Below are 20,633 nucleotides of genomic sequence, written 5' to 3'. Positions count from 1 at the left end.
AACGTCAGCAGAATTCCGAGAACAATGTAAGAGTTCTGAAACATTTTTAAACTTCAGCAGAATTCCGAGAGCAATGGAAGAGTTCCGAAGCATTTTTAAACGTCAGCGGAATGCCGAGAACAATGCAAGATTTCCGAAGCATTTTTATATGTCAGCAGAATTCCGAGAACAATGGAAGAGTTTCGAAGCATTTTTAAACTTCAACGGAATTCCGAGAACAATGGATGAGTTCCGAAGCATTTTTAAACGTCAGTGGAATTCCGAGAACAATGAAAGAGTTGCGAAGCATTATTAAACGTCAGCAGAATTCCGAGAACAATGGAAGAGTTCTGAAGCATTTTTAAGCGTCAGCGGAATTTTGAAAACAATGGAAGATTTCCGAAGCATTTTTAAAAGTCAGCGGAATTCCGAGAACAATGGAAGAGTTGTGAAGCATTTTTAAACGTCAGCGGAATTCCGAGAACAATGGAAGAGTTGTGAAGCATTTTTAAACGTCAGCGGAATTCCGAGAACAATGGAAGAGTTCTGAAGCATTTTTAAACGTCAGCAGAATTCTGAGAACAATGGAATAGTTCTGAAGCATTTTTAAACGTCAGCGGAATTTTGAAAACAATGGAAGATTTCCGAAGCATTTTTAAACGTCAGCGGAATTCTGAGAACAATGGACGAGTTCTGAAGCATTTTTAAACTTCAGCAGAATTCCGAGAACAATGGAAGAGTTCCGAAGCATTTTTAAACTTCAGCGGAATTCCGAGTACAATGTAAGAGATTTTAAGCATTTTTAAATTTCAGCGGAATTCCGAGAACAATAGAAGAGTTCCGAAGCATTTTTAAAATTCACACGAATTCCGAGAACAATGGAAGAGTTGCGAAGCATTATTAAACGTCAGCGGAATTCCGAGAACAATGGAAGAGTTCTGAAGCATTTTTAAACTTCAGCAGAATTCCCAGAACAATGGAAGAGTTTCGAAGCATTTTTAAACTTCAACGGAATTCCGAGAACAATGGAAGAGTTCCGAAGCATTTTTAAACGTTAGCGGAATTCCGAGTACAATGAAAGAGTTGCGAAGCATTATTAAACGTCAGCGGAATTCCGAGAACAATGGAAGAGTTCTGAAGCATTTTTAAGCGTCAGCGGAATTTTGAAAACAATGGAAGATTTCCGAAGCATTTTTAAACGTTAGCGGAATTCTGAGAACAATGGAAGAGTTCCGAAGCATTTTTAAACTTCAGCAGAATTCCGAGAACAATGGAAGAGTTTCGAAGTATTTTTAAACTTCAACGGAATTCCGAGAACAATGGAAGAGTTCCGAAGCATTTTTAAACTTCAGCAGAATTCCGAGAACAATGGAGGAGTTTCGAAGCATTTTTAAACTTCAACGGAATTCCGAGAACAATCGAAGAGTTCCGAAGCATTTTTAACCGTCAGCGGAATTCCGAGAACAATGAAAAAGTTGCGAAGCATTATTAAACGTCAGCGGAATTCCGAGAACAATGGAAGAGTTCTGAAGCATTTTTAAGCGTCAGCGGAATTTTGAAAACAATGGAAGATTTCCGAAGCATTTTTAAACGTCAGTGGAATTCTGAGAACAATGGAAGAGTTCCGAAGCATTTTTAAACTTCAGCAGAATTCCGAAAACAATGGAAGAGTTCTGAAGCATTTTTAAACTTCAGCAGAATTCCGAGAGCAATGGAAGAGTTCCAAAGCATTTTAAAAGTTCAGCAGAATTCCGAGAACAATTGAAGAGTTCCGAAGCATTTTTAAACGTCAGCGGAATGCCGAGAACAATGCAAGATTTCCGAAGCATTTTTATATGTCAGCGGAATTCCGAGAACAATGGAAGAGTACCGAAGCATTTTTAAACGTCAGCGGAATTCTGAGAACAATGGAAGAGTTCCGAAGCATTTTTAAACTTCAGCAGAATTCCGAGAATAATGGAAGAGTTCCAAAGCATTTTTAAACGTCAGCGGAATTCCGAGAACAATGGAAGAGTTCTGAAGCATTTTTAAACGTCAGCGGAATTTTGAAAACAATGGAAGATTTCCGAAGCATTTTTAAACGTCAGCGGAATTCTGAGAACAATGGAAGAGTTCCGAAGCATTTTTAAACGTCAGCGGAATGCCGAGAACAATGCAAGATTTCCGAAGCATTTTTATATGTCAGCGGAATTCCGAGAACAATGGAAGAGTACCGAAGCATTTTAAAACGTCAGCGGAATTCCGAGAACAATGGAAGAGTTCTGAAGCATTTTTAAACGTCAGCGGAATTTTGAAAACAATGGAAGATTTCCGAAGCATTTTTAAACGTCAGCGGAATTCCGAGAACAATGGAAGAGTTCCGAAGCATTTTTAAACTACAGCAGAATTCCGAGAACAATGGAAAAGTTCCAAAGCATTTTAAAAGTTCGGCAGAATTCCGAGAACAATTGAAGAGTTCCGAAGCATTTTTAAATGTCAGCGGAATGCCGAGAACAATGCAAGATTTCCGAAGCATTTTTATATGTCAGCGGAATTCCGAGAACAATGGAAGAGTTTAGAAGCATTTTTAAACTTCAACAGAATTCCGAGAACAATGGAAGAGTTCCGAAGCATTTTTAAACATCAGCGGAATTCCGAGAACAATGAAAGAGTTGCGAAGCATTATTAAACGTCAGCGGAATTCCGAGAACAATGGAAGAGTTCTGAAGCATTTTTAAACTTCAGCAGAATTCCCAGAACAATGGAAGAGTTTCGAAGCATTTTTAAACTTCAACGGAATTCCGAGAACAATGGAAGAGTTCCGAAGCATTTTTAAACGTTAGCGGAATTCCGAGTACAATGAAAGAGTTGCGAAGCATTATTAAACGTCAGCGGAATTCCGAGAACAATGGAAGAGTTCTGAAGCATTTTTAAGCGTCAGCGGAATTTTGAAAACAATGGAAGATTTCCGAAGCATTTTTAAACGTTAGCGGAATTCTGAGAACAATGGAAGAGTTCCGAAGCATTTTTAAACTTCAGCAGAATTCCGAGAACAATGGAAGAGTTTCGAAGTATTTTTAAACTTCAACGGAATTCCGAGAACAATGGAAGAGTTCCGAAGCATTTTTAAACTTCAGCAGAATTCCGAGAGCAATGGAAGAGTTCCAAAGCATTTTTAAACGTCAGCGGAATTCTGAGAACAATGGAAGAGTTACGTAGCATTTTTAAACTTCAGCAGAATTCCGAGAACAATGGAAGAGTTCCGAAGCATTTTTAAACTTCAGCTGAATTCTGAGAACAATGGAAGAGTTCCGAAGCATTTTTAAACGTTAGCGGAATTCCGAGTACAATGAAAGAGTTGCGAAGCATTATTAAACGTCAGCGGAATTCCGAGAACAATGGAAGAGTTCTGAAGCATTTTTAAGCGTCAGCGGAATTTTGAAAACAATGGAAGATTTCCGAAGCATTTTTAAACGTTAGCGGAATTCTGAGAACAATGGAAGAGTTCCGAAGCATTTTTAAACTTCAGCAGAATTCCGAGAACAATGGAAGAGTTTCGAAGTATTTTTAAACTTCAACGGAATTCCGAGAACAATGGAAGAGTTCCGAAGCATTTTTAAACTTCAGCAGAATTCCGAGAGCAATGGAAGAGTTCCAAAGCATTTTTAAACGTCAGCGGAATTCTGAGAACAATGGAAGAGTTACGTAGCATTTTTAAACTTCAGCAGAATTCCGAGAACAATGGAAGAGTTCCGAAGCATTTTTAAACTTCAGCTGAATTCTGAGAACAATGGAAGAGTTCCGAAGCATTTTTAAACGTCAGCAGAATTCCGAGAACAATGTAAGAGTTCTGAAACATTTTTAAACTTCAGCAGAATTCCGAGAGCAATGGAAGAGTTCCGAAGCATTTTTAAACGTCAGCGGAATGCCGAGAACAATGCAAGATTTCCGAAGCATTTTTATATGTCAGCAGAATTCCGAGAACAATGGAAGAGTTGCGAAGCATTATTAAACGTCAGCAGAATTCCGAGAACAATGGAAGAGTTCTGAAGCATTTTTAAGCGTCAGCGGAATTTTGAAAACAATGGAAGATTTCCGAAGCATTTTTAAAAGTCAGCGGAATTCCGAGAACAATGGAAGAGTTGTGAAGCATTTTTAAACGTCAGCGGAATGCCGAGAACAATGCAAGATTTCCGAAGCATTTTTATATGTCAGCGGAATTCCGAGAACAATGGAAGAGTTTAGAAGCATTTTTAAACTTCAACAGAATTCCGAAAACAATGGAAGAGTTCCGAAGCATTTTTAAACATCAGCGGAATTCCGAGAACAATGAAAGAGTTGCAAAGCATTATTAAACGTCAGCGGAATTCCGAGAACAATGGAAGAGTTCTGAAGCATTTTTAAACGTTAGCGGAATTCCAAGTACAATGAAAGAGTTGCAAAGCATTATTAAACGTCAGCGGAATTTTGATATCAATGGAAGATTTCCGAAGCATTTTTAAATGTCAGCGGAATGCCGAGAACAATGCAAGATTTCCGAAGCATTTTTATATGTCAGCGGAATTCCGAGAACAATGGAAGAGTTCTGAAGCATTTTTAAACGTCAGCGGAATTTTGAAAACAATGGAAGATTTCCGAAGCATTTTTAAACGTCAGCGGAATTCCGAGAACAATGGAAGAGTTCCGAAGCATTTTTAAACTACAGCAGAATTCCGAGAACAATGGAAGAGTTCTGAAGCATTTTTAAACTTCAGCAGAATTCCGAGAGCAATGGAAGAGTTCCAAAGCATTTTAAAAGTTCGGCAGAATTCCGAGAACAATTGAAGAGTTCCGAAGCATTTTTAAACGTCAGCGGAATGCCGAGAACAATGCAAGATTTCCGAAGCATTTTTATATGTCAGCGGAATTCCGAGAACAAAGGAAGAGTACCGAAGCATTTTTAAACGTCAGCGGAATTCAGAGAACAATGGAAGAGTTCCGAGGCATTTTTAAACGTCAGCAGAATTCCGAGAACAATGTAAGAGTTCTGAAGCATTTTTAAACTTCAGCAGAATTCCGAGAACAATGGAAGAGTTCTGAAGCATTTTTAAGCGTCAGCGGAATTTTGAAAACAATGGAAGATTTCCGAAGCATTTTTAAAAGTCAGCGGAATTCCGAGAACAATGGAAGAGTTGTGAAGCATTTTTAAACGTCAGTGGAATTCCGTGAACAATGGAAGAGTTGTGAAGCATTTTTAAACGTCAGCGGAATTCCGAGAACAATGGAAGAGTTCCGAAGCATTTTTAAACGTCAGCAGAATTCTGAGAACAATGGAATAGTTCTGAAGCATTTTTAAACGTCAGCGGAATTTTGAAAACAATGGAAGATTTCCGAAGCATTTTTAAACGTCAGCGGAATTCTGAGAACAATGGAAGAGTTCTGAAGCATTTTTAAACTTCAGCAGAATTCCGAGAACAATGGAAGAGTTCCGAAGCATTTTTAAACGTCAGCGGAATGCCGAGAACAATGCAAGATTTCCGAAGCATTTTTATATGTCAGCGGAATTCCGAGAACAATGGAAGAGTTTAGAAGCATTTTTAAACTTCAACAGAATTCCGAGAACAATGGAAGAGTTCCGAAGCATTTTTAAACATCAGCGGAATTCCGAGAACAATGAAAGAGTTGCAAAGCATTATTAAACGTCAGCGGAATTCCGAGAACAATGGAAGAGTTCTGAAGCATTTTTAAACGTTAGCGGAATTCCGAGTACAATGAAAGAGTTGCAAAGCATTATTAAACGTCAGCGGAATTCCGAGAACAATGGAAGAGTTCTGAAGCATTTTTAAGCGTCAGCGGAATTTTGAAAACAATGGAAGATTTCCGAAGCATTTTTAAACGTCAGTGGAATTCCGAGAACAATGTAAGAGTTGCGAAGCATTATTAAACGTCAGCGGAATTCCGAGAACAATGGAAGAGTTCCGAAGCATTTTTAAACTTCAGCAGAATTGCGAGAACAATGGAAGAGTTATGAAGCATTTTTAAACTTCAACGGAATTCCGAGAACAATGGTAGAGTTCCGAAGCATTTTTAAACGTCAGCAGAATTCCGAGAACAATGTAAGAGTTCTGAAGCATTTTTAAACTTCAGCAGAATTCCGAGAGCAATGGAAGAGTTCCAAAGCATTTTAAAAGTTCAACAGAATTCCGAGAACAATTGAAGAGTTCCGAAGCAATTTTAAACGTCAGCGGAATGCCGAGAACAATGCAAGATTTTCAAAGCATTTTTATATGTCAGCGGAATTCCGAGAACAATGGAAGAGTTCCGAAGCATTTTTAAACTTCAACGGAATTCCGAGAACAATGGAAGAGTTCCGAAGCATTTTTAAACGTCAGCAGAATTCCGAGAACAATGGAAGAGTTTCGAAGCATTTTTAAACTTCAACGGAATTCCGAGAACAATCGAAGAGTTCCGAAGCATTTTTAACCGTCAGCGGAATTCCGAGAACAATGAAAAAGTTGCGAAGCATTATTAAACGTCAGCGGAATTCCGAGAACAATGGAAGAGTTCTGAAGCATTTTTAAGCGTCAGCGGAATTTTGAAAACAATGGAAGATTTCCGAAGCATTTTTAAACGTCAGTGGAATTCTGAGAACAATGGAAGAGTTCCGAAGCATTTTTAAACTTCAGCAGAATTCCGAAAACAATGGAAGAGTTCTGAAGCATTTTTAAACTTCAGCAGAATTCCGAGAGCAATGGAAGAGTTCCAAAGCATTTTAAAAGTTCAGCAGAATTCCGAGAACAATTGAAGAGTTCCGAAGCATTTTTAAACGTCAGCGGAATGCCGAGAACAATGCAAGATTTCCGAAGCATTTTTATATGTCAGCGGAATTCCGAGAACAATGGAAGAGTACCGAAGCATTTTTAAACGTCAGCGGAATTCTGAGAACAATGGAAGAGTTCCGAAGCATTTTTAAACTTCAGCAGAATTCCGAGAATAATGGAAGAGTTCCAAAGCATTTTTAAACGTCAGCGGAATTCCGAGAACAATGGAAGAGTTCTGAAGCATTTTTAAACGTCAGCGGAATTTTGAAAACAATGGAAGATTTCCGAAGCATTTTTAAACGTCAGCGGAATTCCGAGAACAATGGAAGAGTTCCGAAGCATTTTTAAACTACAGCAGAATTCCGAGAACAATGGAAGAGTTCCAAAGCATTTTAAAAGTTCGGCAGAATTCCGAGAACAATTGAAGAGTTCCGAAGCATTTTTAAATGTCAGCGGAATGCCGAGAACAATGCAAGATTTCCGAAGCATTTTTATATGTCAGCGGAATTCCGAGAACAATGGAAGAGTTACGTAGCATTTTTAAACTTCAGCAGAATTCCGAGAACAATGGAAGAGTTCCGAAGCATTTTTAAACATCAGCGGAATTCCGAGAACAATGGAAGAGTTGCGAAGCATTATTAAGCGTCAGCGGAATTCCGAGAACAATGGAAGAGTTCTGAAGCATTTTTAAAAGTCAGCGGAATTCCGAGAACAATGGAAGAGTTGTGAAGCATTTTTAAACGTCAGCGGAATTCCGAGAACAATGGAAGAGTTGTGAAGCATTTTTAAACGTCAGCGGAATTCCGAGAACAATGGAAGAGTTCTGAAGCATTTTTAAACGTCAGCAGAATTCTGAGAACAATGGAATAGTTCTGAAGCATTTTTAAACGTCAGCGGAATTTTGAAAACAATGGAAGATTTCCGAAGCATTTTTAAACGTCAGCGGAATTCTGAGAACAATGGACGAGTTCTGAAGCATTTTTAAACTTCAGCAGAATTCCGAGAACAATGGAAGAGTTCCGAAGCATTTTTAAACTTCAGCGGAATTCCGAGTACAATGTAAGAGATTTTATGCATTTTTAAATTTCAGCGGAATTCCGAGAACAATAGAAGAGTTCCGAAGCATTTTTAAAATTCACACGAATTCCGAGAACAATGGAAGAGTTGCGAAGCATTATTAAACGTCAGCGGAATTCCGAGAACAATGGAAGAGTTCTGAAGCATTTTTAAACTTCAGCAGAATTCCCAGAACAATGGAAGAGTTTCGAAGCATTTTTAAACTTCAACGGAATTCCGAGAACAATGGAAGAGTTCCGAAGCATTTTTAAACGTTAGCGGAATTCCGAGTACAATGAAAGAGTTGCGAAGCATTATTAAACGTCAGCGGAATTCCGAGAACAATGGAAGAGTTCTGAAGCATTTTTAAGCGTCAGCGGAATTTTGAAAACAATGGAAGATTTCCGAAGCATTTTTAAACGTTAGCGGAATTCTGAGAACAATGGAAGAGTTCCGAAGCATTTTTAAACTTCAGCAGAATTCCGAGAACAATGGAAGAGTTTCGAAGTATTTTTAAACTTCAACGGAATTCCGAGAACAATGGAAGAGTTCCGAAGCATTTTTAAACTTCAGCAGAATTCCGAGAACAATGGAAGAGTTTCGAAGCATTTTTAAACTTCAACGGAATTCCGAGAACAATCGAAGAGTTCCGAAGCATTTTTAACCGTCAGCGGAATTCCGAGAACAATGAAAAAGTTGCGAAGCATTATTAAACGTCAGCGGAATTCCGAGAACAATGGAAGAGTTCTGAAGCATTTTTAAGCGTCAGCGGAATTTTGAAAACAATGGAAGATTTCCGAAGCATTTTTAAACTTCAGCAGAATTCCGAGAATAATGGAAGAGTTCCAAAGCATTTTTAAACGTCAGCGGAATTCCGAGAACAATGGAAGAGTTCTGAAGCATTTTTAAACGTCAGCGGAATTTTGAAAACAATGGAAGATTTCCGAAGCATTTTTAAACGTCAGCGGAATTCTGAGAACAATGGAAGAGTTCCGAAGCATTTTTAAACGTCAGCGGAATGCCGAGAACAATGCAAGATTTCCGAAGCATTTTTATATGTCAGCGGAATTCCGAGAACAATGGAAGAGTACCGAAGCATTTTAAAACGTCAGCGGAATTCCGAGAACAATGGAAGAGTTCTGAAGCATTTTTAAACGTCAGCGGAATTTTGAAAACAATGGAAGATTTCCGAAGCATTTTTAAACGTCAGCGGAATTCCGAGAACAATGGAAGAGTTCCGAAGCATTTTTAAACTACAGCAGAATTCCGAGAACAATGGAAGAGTTCCAAAGCATTTTAAAAGTTCGGCAGAATTCCGAGAACAATTGAAGAGTTCCGAAGCATTTTTAAATGTCAGCGGAATGCCGAGAACAATGCAAGATTTCCGAAGCATTTTTATATGTCAGCGGAATTCCGAGAACAATGGAAGAGTTTAGAAGCATTTTTAAACTTCAACAGAATTCCGAGAACAATGGAAGAGTTCCGAAGCATTTTTAAACATCAGCGGAATTCCGAGAACAATGAAAGAGTTGCGAAGCATTATTAAACGTCAGCGGAATTCCGAGAACAATGGAAGAGTTCTGAAGCATTTTTAAACTTCAGCAGAATTCCCAGAACAATGGAAGAGTTTCGAAGCATTTTTAAACTTCAACGGAATTCCGAGAACAATGGAAGAGTTCCGAAGCATTTTTAAACGTTAGCGGAATTCCGAGTACAATGAAAGAGTTGCGAAGCATTATTAAACGTCAGCGGAATTCCGAGAACAATGGAAGAGTTCTGAAGCATTTTTAAGCGTCAGCGGAATTTTGAAAACAATGGAAGATTTCCGAAGCATTTTTAAACGTTAGCGGAATTCTGAGAACAATGGAAGAGTTCCGAAGCATTTTTAAACTTCAGCAGAATTCCGAGAACAATGGAAGAGTTTCGAAGTATTTTTAAACTTCAACGGAATTCCGAGAACAATGGAAGAGTTCCGAAGCATTTTTAAACTTCAGCAGAATTCCGAGAGCAATGGAAGAGTTCCAAAGCATTTTTAAACGTCAGCGGAATTCTGAGAACAATGGAAGAGTTACGTAGCATTTTTAAACTTCAGCAGAATTCCGAGAACAATGGAAGAGTTCCGAAGCATTTTTAAACTTCAGCTGAATTCTGAGAACAATGGAAGAGTTCCGAAGCATTTTTAAACGTTAGCGGAATTCCGAGTACAATGAAAGAGTTGCGAAGCATTATTAAACGTCAGCGGAATTCCGAGAACAATGGAAGAGTCCTGAAGCATTTTTAAGCGTCAGCGGAATTTTGAAAACAATGGAAGATTTCCGAAGCATTTTTAAACGTTAGCGGAATTCTGAGAACAATGGAAGAGTTCCGAAGCATTTTTAAACTTCAGCAGAATTCCGAGAACAATGGAAGAGTTTCGAAGTATTTTTAAACTTCAACGGAATTCCGAGAACAATGGAAGAGTTCCGAAGCATTTTTAAACTTCAGCAGAATTCCGAGAGCAATGGAAGAGTTCCAAAGCATTTTTAAACGTCAGCGGAATTCTGAGAACAATGGAAGAGTTACGTAGCATTTTTAAACTTCAGCAGAATTCCGAGAACAATGGAAGAGTTCCGAAGCATTTTTAAACTTCAGCTGAATTCTGAGAACAATGGAAGAGTTCCGAAGCATTTTTAAACGTCAGCAGAATTCCGAGAACAATGTAAGAGTTCTGAAACATTTTTAAACTTCAGCAGAATTCCGAGAGCAATGGAAGAGTTCCGAAGCATTTTTAAACGTCAGCGGAATGCCGAGAACAATGCAAGATTTCCGAAGCATTTTTATATGTCAGCAGAATTCCGAGAACAATGGAAGAGTTGCGAAGCATTATTAAACGTCAGCAGAATTCCGAGAACAATGGAAGAGTTCTGAAGCATTTTTAAGCGTCAGCGGAATTTTGAAAACAATGGAAGATTTCCGAAGCATTTTTAAAAGTCAGCGGAATTCCGAGAACAATGGAAGAGTTGTGAAGCATTTTTAAACGTCAGCGGAATGCCGAGAACAATGCAAGATTTCCGAAGCATTTTTATATGTCAGCGGAATTCCGAGAACAATGGAAGAGTTTAGAAGCATTTTTAAACTTCAACAGAATTCCGAGAACAATGGAAGAGTTCCGAAGCATTTTTAAACATCAGCGGAATTCCGAGAACAATGAAAGAGTTGCAAAGCATTATTAAACGTCAGCGGAATTCCGAGAACAATGGAAGAGTTCTGAAGCATTTTTAAACGTTAGCGGAATTCCGAGTACAATGAAAGAGTTGCAAAGCATTATTAAACGTCAGCGGAATTCCGAGAACAATGGAAGAGTTCTGAAGCATTTTTAAACGTCAGCGGAATTTTGAAAACAATGGAAGATTTCCGAAGCATTTTTAAACGTCAGCGGAATTCCGAGAACAATGGAAGAGTTCCGAAGCATTTTTAAACTACAGCAGAATTCCGAGAACAATGGAAGAGTTCCAAAGCATTTTAAAAGTTCGGCAGAATTCCGAGAACAATTGAAGAGTTCCGAAGCATTTTTAAATGTCAGCGGAATGCCGAGAACAATGCAAGATTTCCGAAGCATTTTTATATGTCAGCGGAATTCCGAGAACAATGGAAGAGTTACGTAGCATTTTTAAACTTCAGCAGAATTCCGAGAACAATGGAAGAGTTCCGAAGCATTTTTAAACATCAGCGGAATTCCGAGAACAATGGAAGAGTTGCGAAGCATTATTAAGCGTCAGCGGAATTCCGAGAACAATGGAAGAGTTCTGAAGCATTTTTAAAAGTCAGCGGAATTCCGAGAACAATGGAAGAGTTGTGAAGCATTTTTAAACGTCAGCGGAATTCCGAGAACAATGGAAGAGTTGTGAAGCATTTTTAAACGTCAGCGGAATTCCGAGAACAATGGAAGAGTTCTGAAGCATTTTTAAACGTCAGCAGAATTCTGAGAACAATGGAATAGTTCTGAAGCATTTTTAAACGTCAGCGGAATTTTGAAAACAATGGAAGATTTCCGAAGCATTTTTAAACGTCAGCGGAATTCTGAGAACAATGGACGAGTTCTGAAGCATTTTTAAACTTCAGCAGAATTCCGAGAACAATGGAAGAGTTCCGAAGCATTTTTAAACTTCAGCGGAATTCCGAGTACAATGTAAGAGATTTTATGCATTTTTAAATTTCAGCGGAATTCCGAGAACAATAGAAGAGTTCCGAAGCATTTTTAAAATTCACACGAATTCCGAGAACAATGGAAGAGTTGCGAAGCATTATTAAACGTCAGCGGAATTCCGAGAACAATGGAAGAGTTCTGAAGCATTTTTAAACTTCAGCAGAATTCCCAGAACAATGGAAGAGTTTCGAAGCATTTTTAAACTTCAACGGAATTCCGAGAACAATGGAAGAGTTCCGAAGCATTTTTAAACGTTAGCGGAATTCCGAGTACAATGAAAGAGTTGCGAAGCATTATTAAACGTCAGCGGAATTCCGAGAACAATGGAAGAGTTCTGAAGCATTTTTAAGCGTCAGCGGAATTTTGAAAACAATGGAAGATTTCCGAAGCATTTTTAAACGTTAGCGGAATTCTGAGAACAATGGAAGAGTTCCGAAGCATTTTTAAACTTCAGCAGAATTCCGAGAACAATGGAAGAGTTTCGAAGTATTTTTAAACTTCAACGGAATTCCGAGAACAATGGAAGAGTTCCGAAGCATTTTTAAACTTCAGCAGAATTCCGAGAACAATGGAAGAGTTTCGAAGCATTTTTAAACTTCAACGGAATTCCGAGAACAATCGAAGAGTTCCGAAGCATTTTTAACCGTCAGCGGAATTCCGAGAACAATGAAAAAGTTGCGAAGCATTATTAAACGTCAGCGGAATTCCGAGAACAATGGAAGAGTTCTGAAGCATTTTTAAGCGTCAGCGGAATTTTGAAAACAATGGAAGATTTCCGAAGCATTTTTAAACTTCAGCAGAATTCCGAGAATAATGGAAGAGTTCCAAAGCATTTTTAAACGTCAGCGGAATTCCGAGAACAATGGAAGAGTTCTGAAGCATTTTTAAACGTCAGCGGAATTTTGAAAACAATGGAAGATTTCCGAAGCATTTTTAAACGTCAGCGGAATTCTGAGAACAATGGAAGAGTTCCGAAGCATTTTTAAACGTCAGCGGAATGCCGAGAACAATGCAAGATTTCCGAAGCATTTTTATATGTCAGCGGAATTCCGAGAACAATGGAAGAGTACCGAAGCATTTTAAAACGTCAGCGGAATTCCGAGAACAATGGAAGAGTTCTGAAGCATTTTTAAACGTCAGCGGAATTTTGAAAACAATGGAAGATTTCCGAAGCATTTTTAAACGTCAGCGGAATTCCGAGAACAATGGAAGAGTTCCGAAGCATTTTTAAACTACAGCAGAATTCCGAGAACAATGGAAGAGTTCCAAAGCATTTTAAAAGTTCGGCAGAATTCCGAGAACAATTGAAGAGTTCCGAAGCATTTTTAAATGTCAGCGGAATGCCGAGAACAATGCAAGATTTCCGAAGCATTTTTATATGTCAGCGGAATTCCGAGAACAATGGAAGAGTTTAGAAGCATTTTTAAACTTCAACAGAATTCCGAGAACAATGGAAGAGTTCCGAAGCATTTTTAAACATCAGCGGAATTCCGAGAACAATGAAAGAGTTGCGAAGCATTATTAAACGTCAGCGGAATTCCGAGAACAATGGAAGAGTTCTGAAGCATTTTTAAACTTCAGCAGAATTCCCAGAACAATGGAAGAGTTTCGAAGCATTTTTAAACTTCAACGGAATTCCGAGAACAATGGAAGAGTTCCGAAGCATTTTTAAACGTTAGCGGAATTCCGAGTACAATGAAAGAGTTGCGAAGCATTATTAAACGTCAGCGGAATTCCGAGAACAATGGAAGAGTTCTGAAGCATTTTTAAGCGTCAGCGGAATTTTGAAAACAATGGAAGATTTCCGAAGCATTTTTAAACGTTAGCGGAATTCTGAGAACAATGGAAGAGTTCCGAAGCATTTTTAAACTTCAGCAGAATTCCGAGAACAATGGAAGAGTTTCGAAGTATTTTTAAACTTCAACGGAATTCCGAGAACAATGGAAGAGTTCCGAAGCATTTTTAAACTTCAGCAGAATTCCGAGAGCAATGGAAGAGTTCCAAAGCATTTTTAAACGTCAGCGGAATTCTGAGAACAATGGAAGAGTTACGTAGCATTTTTAAACTTCAGCAGAATTCCGAGAACAATGGAAGAGTTCCGAAGCATTTTTAAACTTCAGCTGAATTCTGAGAACAATGGAAGAGTTCCGAAGCATTTTTAAACGTTAGCGGAATTCCGAGTACAATGAAAGAGTTGCGAAGCATTATTAAACGTCAGCGGAATTCCGAGAACAATGGAAGAGTCCTGAAGCATTTTTAAGCGTCAGCGGAATTTTGAAAACAATGGAAGATTTCCGAAGCATTTTTAAACGTTAGCGGAATTCTGAGAACAATGGAAGAGTTCCGAAGCATTTTTAAACTTCAGCAGAATTCCGAGAACAATGGAAGAGTTTCGAAGTATTTTTAAACTTCAACGGAATTCCGAGAACAATGGAAGAGTTCCGAAGCATTTTTAAACTTCAGCAGAATTCCGAGAGCAATGGAAGAGTTCCAAAGCATTTTTAAACGTCAGCGGAATTCTGAGAACAATGGAAGAGTTACGTAGCATTTTTAAACTTCAGCAGAATTCCGAGAACAATGGAAGAGTTCCGAAGCATTTTTAAACTTCAGCTGAATTCTGAGAACAATGGAAGAGTTCCGAAGCATTTTTAAACGTCAGCAGAATTCCGAGAACAATGTAAGAGTTCTGAAACATTTTTAAACTTCAGCAGAATTCCGAGAGCAATGGAAGAGTTCCGAAGCATTTTTAAACGTCAGCGGAATGCCGAGAACAATGCAAGATTTCCGAAGCATTTTTATATGTCAGCAGAATTCCGAGAACAATGGAAGAGTTGCGAAGCATTATTAAACGTCAGCAGAATTCCGAGAACAATGGAAGAGTTCTGAAGCATTTTTAAGCGTCAGCGGAATTTTGAAAACAATGGAAGATTTCCGAAGCATTTTTAAAAGTCAGCGGAATTCCGAGAACAATGGAAGAGTTGTGAAGCATTTTTAAACGTCAGCGGAATGCCGAGAACAATGCAAGATTTCCGAAGCATTTTTATATGTCAGCGGAATTCCGAGAACAATGGAAGAGTTTAGAAGCATTTTTAAACTTCAACAGAATTCCGAGAACAATGGAAGAGTTCCGAAGCATTTTTAAACATCAGCGGAATTCCGAGAACAATGAAAGAGTTGCAAAGCATTATTAAACGTCAGCGGAATTCCGAGAACAATGGAAGAGTTCTGAAGCATTTTTAAACGTTAGCGGAATTCCGAGTACAATGAAAGAGTTGCAAAGCATTATTAAACGTCAGCGGAATTTTGATATCAATGGAAGATTTCCGAAGCATTTTTAAATGTCAGCGGAATGCCGAGAACAATGCAAGATTTCCGAAGCATTTTTATATGTCAGCGGAATTCCGAGAACAATGGAAGAGTTCTGAAGCATTTTTAAACGTCAGCGGAATTTTGAAAACAATGGAAGATTTCCGAAGCATTTTTAAACGTCAGCGGAATTCCGAGAACAATGGAAGAGTTCCGAAGCATTTTTAAACTACAGCAGAATTCCGAGAACAATGGAAGAGTTCTGAAGCATTTTTAAACTTCAGCAGAATTCCGAGAGCAATGGAAGAGTTCCAAAGCATTTTAAAAGTTCGGCAGAATTCCGAGAACAATTGAAGAGTTCCGAAGCATTTTTAAACGTCAGCGGAATGCCGAGAACAATGCAAGATTTCCGAAGCATTTTTATATGTCAGCGGAATTCCGAGAACAAAGGAAGAGTACCGAAGCATTTTTAAACGTCAGCGGAATTCAGAGAACAATGGAAGAGTTCCGAGGCATTTTTAAACGTCAGCAGAATTCCGAGAACAATGTAAGAGTTCTGAAGCATTTTTAAACTTCAGCAGAATTCCGAGAACAATGGAAGAGTTCTGAAGCATTTTTAAGCGTCAGCGGAATTTTGAAAACAATGGAAGATTTCCGAAGCATTTTTAAAAGTCAGCGGAATTCCGAGAACAATGGAAGAGTTGTGAAGCATTTTTAAACGTCAGTGGAATTCCGTGAACAATGGAAGAGTTGTGAAGCATTTTTAAACGTCAGCGGAATTCCGAGAACAATGGAAGAGTTCCGAAGCATTTTTAAACGTCAGCAGAATTCTGAGAACAATGGAATAGTTCTGAAGCATTTTTAAACGTCAGCGGAATTTTGAAAACAATGGAAGATTTCCGAAGCATTTTTAAACGTCAGCGGAATTCTGAGAACAATGGAAGAGTTCTGAAGCATTTTTAAACTTCAGCAGAATTCCGAGAACAATGGAAGAGTTCCGAAGCATTTTTAAACGTCAGCGGAATGCCGAGAACAATGCAAGATTTCCGAAGCATTTTTATATGTCAGCGGAATTCCGAGAACAATGGAAGAGTTTAGAAGCATTTTTAAACTTCAACAGAATTCCGAGAACAATGGAAGAGTTCCGAAGCATTTTTAAACATCAGCGGAATTCCGAGAACAATGAAAGAGTTGCAAAGCATTATTAAACGTCAGCGGAATTCCGAGAACAATGGAAGAGTTCTGAAGCATTTTTAAACGTTAGCGGAATTCCGAGTACAATGAAAGAGTTGCAAAGCATTATTAAACGTCAGCGGAATTCCGAGAACAATGGAAGAGTTCTGAAGCATTTTTAAGCGTCAGCGGAATTTTGAAAACAATGGAAGATTTCCGAAGCATTTTTAAACGTCAGTGGAATTCCGAGAACAATGTAAGAGTTGCGAAGCATTATTAAACGTCAGCGGAATTCCGAGAACAATGGAAGAGTTCCGAAGCATTTTTAAACTTCAGCAGAATTGCGAGAACAATGGAAGAGTTATGAAGCATTTTTAAACTTCAACGGAATTCCGAGAACAATGGTAGAGTTCCGAAGCATTTTTAAACGTCAGCAGAATTCCGAGAACAATGTAAGAGTTCTGAAGCATTTTTAAACTTCAGCAGAATTCCGAGAGCAATGGAAGAGTTCCAAAGCATTTTAAAAGTTCAACAGAATTCCGAGAACAATTGAAGAGTTCCGAAGCAATTTTAAACGTCAGCGGAATGCCGAGAACAATGCAAGATTTTCAAAGCATTTTTATATGTCAGCGGAATTCCGAGAACAATGGAAGAGTTCCGAAGCATTTTTAAACTTCAACGGAATTCCGAGAACAATGGAAGAGTTCCGAAGCATTTTTAAACGTCAGCAGAATTCCGAGAACAATGGAAGAGTTTCGAAGCATTTTTAAACTTCAACGGAATTCCGAGAACAATCGAAGAGTTCCGAAGCATTTTTAACCGTCAGCGGAATTCCGAGAACAATGAAAAAGTTGCGAAGCATTATTAAACGTCAGCGGAATTCCGAGAACAATGGAAGAGTTCTGAAGCATTTTTAAGCGTCAGCGGAATTTTGAAAACAATGGAAGATTTCCGAAGCATTTTTAAACGTCAGTGGAATTCTGAGAACAATGGAAGAGTTCCGAAGCATTTTTAAACTTCAGCAGAATTCCGAAAACAATGGAAGAGTTCTGAAGCATTTTTAAACTTCAGCAGAATTCCGAGAGCAATGGAAGAGTTCCAAAGCATTTTAAAAGTTCAGCAGAATTCCGAGAACAATTGAAGAGTTCCGAAGCATTTTTAAACGTCAGCGGAATGCCGAGAACAATGCAAGATTTCCGAAGCATTTTTATATGTCAGCGGAATTCCGAGAACAATGGAAGAGTACCGAAGCATTTTTAAACGTCAGCGGAATTCTGAGAACAATGGAAGAGTTCCGAAGCATTTTTAAACTTCAGCAGAATTCCGAGAATAATGGAAGAGTTCCAAAGCATTTTTAAACGTCAGCGGAATTCCGAGAACAATGGAAGAGTTCTGAAGCATTTTTAAACGTCAGCGGAATTTTGAAAACAATGGAAGATTTCCGAAGCATTTTTAAACGTCAGCGGAATTCTGAGAACAATGGAAGAGTTCCGAAGCATTTTAAAACGTCAGCGGAATTCCGAGAACAATGGAAGAGTTCTGAAGCATTTTTAAACGTCAGCGGAATTTTGAAAACAATGGAAGATTTCCGAAGCATTTTTAAACGTCAGCGGAATTCCGAGAACAATGGAAGAGTTCCGAAGCATTTTTAAACTACAGCAGAATTCCGAGAACAATGGAAGAGTTCCAAAGCATTTTAAAAGTTCGGCAGAATTCCGAGAACAATTGAAGAGTTCCGAAGCATTTTTAAATGTCAGCGGAATGCCGAGAACAATGCAAGATTTCCGAAGCATTTTTATATGTCAGCGGAATTCCGAGAACAATGGAAGAGTTACGTAGCATTTTTAAACTTCAGCAGAATTCCGAGAACAATGGAAGAGTTCCGAAGCATTTTTAAACATCAGCGGAATTCCGAGAACAATGGAAGAGTTGCGAAGCATTATTAAGCGTCAGCGGAATTCCGAGAACAATGGAAGAGTTCTGAAGCATTTTTAAAAGTCAGCGGAATTCCGAGAACAATGGAAGAGTTGTGAAGCATTTTTAAACGTCAGCGGAATTCCGAGAACAATGGAAGAGTTGTGAAGCATTTTTAAACGTCAGCGGAATTCCGAGAACAATGGAAGAGTTCTGAAGCATTTTTAAACGTCAGCAGAATTCTGAGAACAATGGAATAGTTCTGAAGCATTTTTAAACGTCAGCGGAATTTTGAAAACAATGGAAGATTTCCGAAGCATTTTTAAACGTCAGCGGAATTCTGAGAACAATGGACGAGTTCTGAAGCATTTTTAAACTTCAGCAGAATTCCGAGAACAATGGAAGAGTTCCGAAGCATTTTTAAACTTCAGCGGAATTCCGAGTACAATGTAAGAGATTTTAAGCATTTTTAAATTTCAGCGGAATTCCGAGAACAATAGAAGAGTTCCGAAGCATTTTTAAAATTCACACGAATTCCGAGAACAATGGAAGAGTTGCGAAGCATTATTAAACGTCAGCGGAATTCCGAGAACAATGGAAGAGTTCTGAAGCATTTTTAAACTTCAGCAGAATTCCCAGAACAATGGAAGAGTTTCGAAGCATTTTTAAACTTCAACGGAATTCCGAGAACAATGGAAGAGTTCCGAAGCATTTTTAAACGTTAGCGGAATTCCGAGTACAATGAAAGAGTTGCGAAGCATTATTAAACGTCAGCGGAATTCCGAGAACAATGGAAGAGTTCTGAAGCATTTTTAAGCGTCAGCGGAATTTTGAAAACAATGGAAGATTTCCGAAGCATTTTTAAACGTTAGCGGAATTCTGAGAACAATGGAAGAGTTCCGAAGCATTTTTAAACTTCAGCAGAATTCCGAGAACAATGGAAGAGTTTCGAAGTATTTTTAAACTTCAACGGAATTCCGAGAACAATGGAAGAGTTCCGAAGCATTTTTAAACTTCAGCAGAATTCCGAGAACAATGGAAGAGTTTCGAAGCATTTTTAAACTTCAACGGAATTCCGAGAACAATCGAAGAGTTCCGAAGCATTTTTAACCGTCAGCGGAATTCCGAGAACAATGAAAAAGTTGCGAAGCATTATTAAACGTCAGCGGAATTCCGAGAACAATGGAAGAGTTCTGAAGCATTTTTAAGCGTCAGCGGAATTTTGAAAACAATGGAAGATTTCCGAAGCATTTTTAAACGTCAGTGGAATTCTGAGAACAATGGAAGAGTTCCGAAGCATTTTTAAACTTCAGCAGAATTCCGAAAACAATGGAAGAGTTCTGAAGCATTTTTAAACTTCAGCAGAATTCCGAGAGCAATGGAAGAGTTCCAAAGCATTTTAAAAGTTCAGCAGAATTCCGAGAACAATTGAAGAGTTCCGAAGCATTTTTAAACGTCAGCGGAATGCCGAGAACAATGCAAGATTTCCGAAGCATTTTTATATGTCAGCGGAATTCCGAGAACAATGGAAGAGTACCGAAGCATTTTTAAACGTCAGCGGAATTCTGAGAACAATGGAAGAGTTCCGAAGCATTTTTAAACTTCAGCAGAATTCCGAGAATAATGGAAGAGTTCCAAAGCATTTTTAAACGTCAGCGGAATTCCGAGAACAATGGAAGAGTTCTGAAGCATTTTTAAACGTCAGCGGAATTTTGAAAACAATGGAAGATTTCCGAAGCATTTTTAAACGTCAGCGGAATTCTGAGAACAATGGAAGAGTTCCGAAGCATTTTTAAACGTCAGCGGAATGCCGAGAACAATGCAAGATTTCCGAAGCATTTTTATATGTCAGCGGAATTCCGAGAACAATGGAAGAGTACCGAAGCATTTTAAAACGTCAGCGGAATTCCGAGAACAATGGAAGAGTTCTGAAGCATTTTTAAACGTCAGCGGAATTTTGAAAACAATGGAAGATTTCCGAAGCATTTTTAAACGTCAGCGGAATTCCGAGAACAATGGAAGAGTTCCGAAGCATTTTTAAACTACAGCAGAATTCCGAGAACAATGGAAGAGTTCCAAAGCATTTTAAAAGTTCGGCAGAATTCCGAGAACAATTGAAGAGTTCCGAAGCATTTTTAAATGTCAGCGGAATGCCGAGAACAATGCAAGATTTCCGAAGCATTTTTATATGTCAGCGGAATTCCGAGAACAATGGAAGAGTTTAGAAGCATTTTTAAACT

Source organism: Phyllobates terribilis, unplaced genomic scaffold (genome assembly GCF_046119375.1).
Source record: "Phyllobates terribilis strain yellow unplaced genomic scaffold, ASM4611937v1 Scaffold_22__1_contigs__length_20350403, whole genome shotgun sequence".
Taxonomy (NCBI): Eukaryota; Metazoa; Chordata; class Amphibia; order Anura; family Dendrobatidae; genus Phyllobates; species Phyllobates terribilis.
This window is presented reverse-complemented; position numbering follows the sequence as displayed.